At 40.5% G+C, this 9,078-nt stretch overlaps 1 protein-coding gene across 3 annotated transcripts in view; it reads right to left on the reverse strand.

The window, feature by feature from the left end:
* Nucleotides 1-8,447, reverse strand: part of rhbdf1a (rhomboid 5 homolog 1a (Drosophila)) — a 31,633-nt gene extending 23,186 nt beyond the window's left edge. For 2 of the 3 annotated variants that reach the window (XM_028041578.1, XM_028041577.1), the window contains exon 1: nucleotides 8,030-8,447. The gene's annotated coding sequence lies outside the window, so the exon portion shown is untranslated. The remainder of the gene's footprint in view (nucleotides 1-8,029) is intronic. The other variant, XM_028041579.1, reaches the window with a different exon arrangement.
* Between the last annotated feature and the right edge of the window lie 631 nt (nucleotides 8,448-9,078).

Consider the following 9,078-nt stretch of genomic DNA (forward strand, 5'->3'; position numbering starts at 1 on the left):
AATAAATGTCCTGAGTGGGTGATGATGTAGATAGATGCAAGTGGAGTTTTCTTGGGGTTTCTTTTGTTCTATATAAATTTCTGCCTCTCCCCAAACCATCTGCAAAATGACCATGGGATCAGAAAATCTGTACTTAGATCATCAACATGAATCTTTCGATGTGCAGCTTAGACGTAAATAGGCTTTTGCGAACTCATAAGGGCTGGACATAACTCTGCATGTCTGTGTACACAAGCTGCTTGGACCTCGTGGACGAGAACATGCTCCTATTCATACTATTTATAGTTCAGCTGAATAACCACATTCCAATCGGAGAGCTACCGTTTTTTACTGCAGCATGTAAGGGGCAATAATGTGTTAGTTTGTGCACCATCACTCAGTAGAGGAGAAGAAAAGAAGCGCCAAGACAGAATTCTTTTTTAGCGAACTAAATTATACACCCTTGGAAACGAGCAGACTTCTCACTTTAAACTTTGTTGTTTTTCTTTTGCTCACAATCTGACCTGTTGTTTTCTTCATTGGCTTTCTGTTTAGTGCCACCCTCTGACCAAATTCTCCATCACTGCCAGTGCAAAAAGTCAGCCTGATAACAAAACTGTGCAGCAAATGTACATCTGCTACATCTGCAGAGACCCATAGCAGACTCTAGTAGGCTATGACGAAAGTTGCATCAAGACAGCTTTGCTGTAGAATGGACATTGGAGCAAACTAGGAGGGGCGAGCTGCTCATAAATGTTTTAATAGGCTTCAATATCAGTTTCTTAGATTTTAGTTGATTAGACTTGCTCATTAATTTTTTGCAGCATTAGTTCACTACACCACAATCCATAACAATTTTAGTAGACTGTGTGTAATGTTTAGAACCTGCAATAAATGTAAGATCCTCAGTAGTATCTTTCAATCCATCTTATTCCTCAGTGTAATTGTTAAAACGTTCATAGAAAATGTGAGATTGTTTCGGAAAAAATTTTATTGATAAGTAATGGAAGGTGAGAGAGTTATGAATAGGAAACTCATTTAACAGAGACTAACGGATTGCTGCAGCTCACTAAAATTAATTCATTTAATGAACACCCCGATTGTCAAAGAAAGCAAAGCTAAATCTTAGAGAGGGGGGAAGGGTTGAGAGACTTGTAAAAACCAAGGATGAATGTTAAGGAAGTGGGGAGACTGAAGCCATACACCAGGGATGAAAGATATGCGGAAAACCTCTGACAAAAGCACAGGAAAACAGGGAAGACAGGGGCAGGTCCTTTGGGACGGTCCCAAAGCCCAGAAAGAGGAAGGCCCTTTTACAACTGATGGAACAAGGGAAAACACACACAGAGTCTTTTAGAAAGGAACTAAAGTCAGTTTTTCCCCTTAAAGTCAGAGCATACTCAATTAGCAATGTTTCCAAATTCAAATAATGAAATCATCGCTAAATGTGTGGGTGGTTAGACATAATGTCTTGTTTTAACTCTGGAAGGTTCAAAGAATTTATCACTTTTACATTACACCAGTTTTTTTCCCTCGTCATTTTAAGAGGACACTTAATCACCACATTGGGCTTCTATAAAGAAGCCTTCTCCCAAAAAACCTGGGAGTGTTCATTTGCACAACAGAAATGAGGGGTTTTACATAGGTTATTTTTCAAAAAATTTTTCCATGCATAACATTACAAGCTGGGCCAGCTAGGGAAACTTGCAGGAACGTTGGCATATTGGATAAGCGGTATGTGAATGTAGACCGAGCAAGTTGAGAGTTGCATTATGAGGTATGCTCCAAGACGTAAAATGCGCCTGGCTTTCTACCACAGCTAAAAATAAATTCCAATCTACTTATGTCAAAAAAGTTAGTACCTAGAGGTTTAAAGAACACATTAATCATTTGTATTTTTCATTTTTAAAAAGGTTCAATTTTAGTAAAAAATAAAAAAATCAAACCAAGTTAAACATCAGCAGAAAAAGAAAAAAAAGTCTAAATAAGAAATGTGACAGTGGTCCAAAACACACCCTTTTCATTTCTGGGAAAGCAGCTGGAGTGAGTTTGGTGGATGTGATGCTGTTGAGACTGCTGAAACTCTCCAGATACAAATCTGTGTGTGCGCTTCCATTCAGGGAACAGTCAGTTTAAGTTTAGCAGTCTGGTACACAATGAGGATTCACAGCCTCTGGGCATGAAAACTGACCGTTCCAAAGATAGAGGAGCTGGGAGCAAAGCAGGAGTGGGCCTGGGCGGGAGGTACCCTATTTAAAACCTCACTCTCTCGTCGCCGTTGTGTCAGGGTTGGGATACTCTATCGGTTTGGGTGTTCCCTGAAGTTTGAAGTCTGAACCAACAATGAGCTAAGGGAAAGTAAGCACACCCCAGCTACCTAACAGCAACTTTAAAAGCAGAACATGTTCTAAATTTACCAGTATTTAAAATGAGGGTTCCTCAGAACTAATAGTAGTAGCAACATTTCAGTAAGGTTTTTATTTTAATCATGTGCTGCGTTTCCCCATCTTAAGGTCAGAAAAGCCACTATTTGTTTCAAAGACACATTTGTAACATGTTTGTTATAGAAAAATACAATCAAGTTAAACATGAAATTTTGCAAAAACAAACATCTTGAAAGACCTTTTTGTACTTTAGGGTCCTATAAAATCTGTATGATTAAGATGTAATGAATTAGGCATTAGGGCTTTAAGGAGATTCATTCAGTCACATGTGAGGTGTCCCTTTTCCGGACATTTTTATTTATTTCCACATAATAAAGCATCAGCGATATCTCAAGTGAACAGCATCTGCTCTCACACTCTCAGTTCCCCTGTTATTTTTTGCCACACCTGAAGTCATTGAAAATGAAAGACGCAGCCATGTAAAAACAGCAGGACAACATCAGGCTCTGTATTTGGAATTGGAGGAGATCCATATCCATGAAAATATTTCTCCTATCTGGGAAGAAGGAAAAAAGTTTGTCAGAAGCCCCTGGAAGTTTGGAAGTAAGGAATAGATGTTGACCACAAGATGAAACTGTTTAAAGACTTGTTTAATTTTCATTCATTTATTTTACAATGAATAAATCATAAATCCACCCTGTATGTAATGCTTTGCTGTGAGTGCACTCGGAAAGTCGGGCATGATTAATAGTAGCAGTCAAAGCGGGATTAGAGTAATTGATTGTCCATTTGTTGTTTTTTTTCTGTGTAAACATTTTAAATCTGCAGGAAGGTGATAAATTAACATCATGTTGCTACAAACAATTTTATAATGCTGTTCTATGGATCTACAGTTGTGCTTTTCATATTAACAGTTGGATGCATTTTGGTGATGTTGCATAAAGTTAAACGTGTGCTGAACATTTTTATGTGCATAAACAGGGATTGTGACCAAATAAATAAATGAATGAATGTAAAAAAAAAACAAAAAAACAGGCCAAACAGCTTTTGGCCTCCAACAAACCCTTTTATACCACCCTCCTCAACATGTTATTGTTTGCACTCGATTCTGCTGATCAGGGTATTTTTCAGTTCAGATGGGCTCTGGGTTATCAACCTTTGCCTCTGCTCTGTGGACACTCACACACTGTCATTGCTTCTGTCATTTCGCCACATTGCATTCTGTCTGCAGTCCTTACATCCCTGTCTGACAGACCACCAGCTCTGGAGCATTGCTGACCCAGCAGGTCAATTGTTCAAATCCCAAACCTGCCAAACTGTTTGATCACATTTACCCACCACTTCATAATTTCACCTGCATTTTGTCCCTGTCAATTTATAGCTTCCACACCTGGATCAAATGAATTATTCCTTACACTATATTAATGGCTAATGTGTCTTTGAGGAAGGCTTTCCCCCCTTTTTTTTTCTACTCAAAGTGAGTATTCGCAGTCTGGAGGAGTGCAGGCACTTCATTACTTCTAGTCAGCTAATTGCTCGCAGATGTATGTTAAAAAGAATAGTCTCTTTTTGGAAATTAAAGAATTTGAATGTCAAATTGTTAAACACAAGAATTTGATCTATTATTACATTCATGTACAACAATGAAATGTAATTAAAAAGAAAATCAATCTATTCAGAATTCATGTACTTAAATTATATTAGTTGGTAGACTAGTTGCTTTTCAGTAACTAAACCAACGTGTTTAAGGTGTGAAATCTTCCAAGTAAACAATTCACACCTGGGGCATCCATTTCATTGTCAGAGTATCATGTAAAGGTGAGAATTTCTTAAGTTATTTGATCAACCCGACCTCTGAGAGTTCTTCACACTCAAAGAGGAAGACCGAAGTTCAAAAAGGTGCTGCTGCAGTTTTACTGAGCCTTGAGGGGAAAAAAACACACACACTGTACTCTCATCTCTCTGGAAAATGAGCTTTGCCCTCAGGGTGAAGACCCTCAATCATGATAAAAACGCCAATCCTAAATCAGATGTGTTCAGCCATTTAACAGGCTAATGTTACCTTGAGTTAAATAAAACCATCCGTTGTGACTTGGATGCTCCATGTCAGATTATCTGCAGCTTTCCTTGTGTGTCAAAGGTTTCCAGTATGTTCTGCGAATGCCAGTTCATGTTCAGCTCATGACAGATGAGGTGCTGACTGAGAGAAAGGCAGGGTGGTATGCTGGCAGATGGAAGCCTTGGAGGCTTAGAGGTAAACCTGAAATAGCCCTGCTGCTACATTACATCACAACTGACTTCATCGTCATGCCGGCCGCTGCATCATGCAACCACCAAAGGTGTCACGAGGATAGGTACAGCTGCTGCAATGGTTGAACTCTATCAAGAAATCGACTGCATACCTCACTTCCTAAAAGAACAATAAGCTGCACAAGCGTCAATAATTGTCGCTTGTGCAATAATTGTCCACATCCGACGCAATATGTTGTTTTTTATTACTCCGCTAATATGACAACAAAATGTGTCTGCTTGAATGTTATATTTCAGATGCATTTCACAGACATCACAGTGTAACTCATGCAACAAAAATACAGAGGAAAACACGTCTTTTTTTTTTTTTTTGACAATTTACTCAAAACCACAACCACATCAAAGTCAGGCAGCTAGGCACTGAGCCATTGTGATGGAGAAATTGTTCAAATGCTGCTTTTCTAAATGTCTAGTAATCGAACATGGCAAACAAGTTTTTAAAACTATGCTTCATTTGAGCTCAATTGTGGGATCAGTTGTAACACTTTACTTAGCAGGAATGCATGCTTCTTGTTTCCCAAGCGGAAGAACAAGTTAGTCTACGTGTTTAACAGGTCCAAGTATTGTTTCCATGTCTGCTGTTAACAGGATGCAAATATTAACAGTAGCAGACTCAACACAAAGCACACAGTGACCTGTGAACCTTTTCATATTTTCCCACATCACAACTATAAACATGAAGCTCATTAATATTTAGTGTAGCCAACACAAAGCCCTGTGTAACAGTACAGTGGAAGGAAAATGATGCACGGTTTTCAAAAATGTTGAAATATGAATACGTTGAAATATGGTGTGCATTTGGGTTCAACTCTCCTAAGTCAATACTTTTTGTAGAACCGTGTTAACTGAAGCTGGAAACGTTCTGTGGCAAGTCTCTGCAGCTCTGCACATCTATAATGAACTCTATTCTCTGAAAAACAGCTCATGCTCAGTTATGTTGGATGGATGTCTAGATTAGGGTCTAAACTTTGGCTGAGCCATTTTAACTCATGAAGATTCTTCTCAGTTATAGATCTCGTGGCATATTTAAGAACTTCGCACTGATAGGTGAATTTACACCCCAGTTTAAAATCGTTTGTTGCTTCTGCCAGGATTTCTTCCAGGATTATCATGTATACAGCAAGAAAGCACGTGATACTTTAAAATCAAAGAGATGTCACACAAAATAATGAAAATGTCAACATTTTGCATTGTTGCTGTAGAATTTACATTGCCTCAGGATGCTTTTTGCATGTGATTCAGATGCATTTTGTGGGTTTCAACAGCCTAAGGTCACTTATAGAATCATGTGCTTCACACACATGGAACTGTTCAGCCTACTGACGCTCATTTCATTCAACTCAGAGAGAGCTCCAGCCAGACAAAATGAAGAAAATGACCAGCAATCCCAGAGGGTACACCCAGGTTTGGGAACAGGAAAGTTTCCATGAAGTCCAGTTAAACATTGAGAATGAAAAATTAAGAAACAAATGTCAACAAAATAACAGTGTTGTCCTTTTACGTGTATCATCTTTAACTGATAGTAGGTCAGTAATGGAAAATAAACTCGAGGAGGAGTGTTTTCTTGGCGCTGAATAGTTTTAGATCACGGGTGCCCAAAGTCGGTCCTCGAGGGCTAGCATCCTGCATGTGTTAGTTCTCTCCCTGGTAGTACCAACAACCTTTTCAGCATGTCAGTGTTCTTCTTAGGCCTTCTAACAAGCCATCATTTGATCCAGGTGAATTAAACCAGGGAGAGAACTAAAACATGCAGGATGCCGGCCCTCAAGGACCGATTTTGGGCACCCCTGTTTTAGATGCATGGAAAAAATAGCTTTGGAAGAATGGCAATGAATGAAAGTTGACAGCATGAGCAGCGAGCATGAAATCCTGCTCTGTATTTGAAGTCAACACCATGAAGAGTTTCTTCAGGACTGTGCACTTGGCCGGAATGACAGACAGAAACTGTGCCATGAGTCATGCTGGCATAATTATGGTGTGGCCCCATCAATAGATGCCTGAAAAACTCTCATACCGGCCTGTCGATAAAAGGCCCCACTGGATGATGGATCTGCTTCAGCAGAGCTGCTTAGAAGCAACACTGGAATATAAATGGACCACAACACAACAACAGGACACTTTGGGAATATTCTCTCTGGGATCTAGTTGGAGCAGAGACAGAGGATGAGCATGACTGCCACTATCACACACCAGGGGTCTGCTTTATTGGTCGGATTACATCACCCACCCCTCTTGCTCCATGTGATAATGTTTCAGGAACACTGGGCACACAAACTTGGCCATGTGCTTCTACGTCCTCGCTGCCAAAATAAGTCAGCACTTTCTAATACAGTGTGGCTACAGTTTCACTTCATCCTGGCCAGGTATTGTAGGACAGTGATGAGCGTAACTTGTCAACAAGACCGCAGATTGTTAATATGTAGGCTGCTTGTGATGCTGCCCTAGAACACAGTGTCATTTTTAAAACATTTTTTTGGGGGGTGAAGGGGGGTGCTGCAACTATTTGAATATCATGGCTCTCAACTGTGAGTCATTTTAGGACACAGTTGAGTGCAACACAAAGGCAACAATCTTGGGACAAAGCACAGCAAAATTCTGGCTCTTGATTCTCTTTTCTGGTAAACTTACACAAACATTTATTTATTAAGTCATCCGCAGTGGTATGAAAGGAAATGTGTGAGCCAGTTTGCATGGGGAGAAGGATGCTGATGGTGACCAGGAAGAAGAGGTAGAGTGGGAGGAAGACAAATATGAATGAGGTCATGGTGAAACTGCATGGTGTCAGTGGCTTGGTCATTCACCAATTACTCACAGTCAAGTCCATCTTTCCAAATAAAATCGAAAATCATACCACAAACTTAAGTTTTTCTCAAACACAATAATGTCGAATTAGACATCATGAGGGTTTTATTAAAAGAATCTCACAATTTCTGTTCAAGTATAAGCTCAAGTAGAAAACGTTATTTACTAACCCTGCACATGTCAGCCCATTCATTCCACTGGGACACATACAGCAGTACCTATCTTCAGAAAGCCGGTTGGGCCTATTGGAGCGAACCCAGTTATATGCTATAGAGCTGGAGCACTTTAAATTCTCCACTTTCACAATGACAACTCCGCTACAAACAGCAGCAAATGGCACAGAACACAGTGTCCCAAAGTGTGACCTGCCACCTGGATCTTAAGGGTTCCCACGCTGACCAGTTAATTGGCAGGTAAATTCAATCGACTTTGAACAAGCTCGTTTCCTTCTTAATAATCACGACGCTGAGCGCTTCTTCCGACTGCTGCCTGACTACCTTCCGTATGGGGCGACCACAGCAGCAGACGGTCACGATAAAAAGGACACAACTCACCCTTAAAATGTCCAGCGGTATAAAAGATATCCTTATTCTGAGATTCTTTCACAGGCAGCAGATCTCTGGTTGTTACATTATCCTAACAGCGGCGCGGCAACAAACGGGGTTTTCCCCCCCACCAAACAGATGTGTGATTTTCTTCTTTTTTTTTTTTTTTAAATACCAGTCCTGGTGCCGTGCGTAAAATCCAATCGCTTCAGTGTTGGTCTCAGCTGCGGCACAACCGGGGAAATAGAAGGGTGTAACAGGGATGTGGCTGCTGTCCGCTCCTCTTCTCTCCTACGTACGGAGCATTTCCACGCTGCTCCGTGAAGCGAGCGACCGAAGTTCCCTCTCTGCCGCCGGTTGTAGCCTAATTCAGTTTCGTGGAGAGTCAGCCCCGCCCTGGGCTGAAGACGGTCTGACGGAAAGGCGAGCCCGAGAAGTGCGTTAACCAATCGGTGAGTACACGGGGAGGCGCTGCTTCTCCCGGTTAACTATCGGGGTGACTAAGCGTTATCTTCGGTCCGTTTGGGTCATGGGAGCGAAAAACATTTAACCCTTTCCATGCAGGTCCACTGCTTCTGTTGGGGAAACAACAACAAAAAACAAAACAAAACAAACAAAAAACTCCGCAGCGATTTATGTGAGCCACACAGATGCGTCCCAATCAGTTAGAATATCATCTCAAAGTTAATTTAGGTAAGGAATTAATTGCACACAAAGAAATATGTGTTAATGTTACAGCCAACGAAAGCCCTGAAATCACCTTGAAATTTAATTTTAAATATTGCTGGAGAAAAACAAAAAAAGGAGAGTGATGTGATGTTATTGCTTGTAATATCATGGGAAAAAACTGCAGTTGTCCAGCTGACAACTGGGAGAGTAAACCTTTTGTTGGCTTAAAAAAAACTGTCCAAAATATAGTGCTGTATCCAAACATATTTAGGGAAAGTTTGGTGGAAGGAAAAAGTGTTTCAGAAACAAAAAGCTCCAGAATTTAGAGAATTGTAGCTTGAGTCAATCAAGTCAATCAAGGATCACACCACTGTATTCAGGACATGACC

This window comes from Xiphophorus couchianus, chromosome 16 (genome assembly GCF_001444195.1).
Source record: "Xiphophorus couchianus chromosome 16, X_couchianus-1.0, whole genome shotgun sequence".
Lineage (NCBI taxonomy): Eukaryota > Metazoa > Chordata > Actinopteri > Cyprinodontiformes > Poeciliidae > Xiphophorus > Xiphophorus couchianus.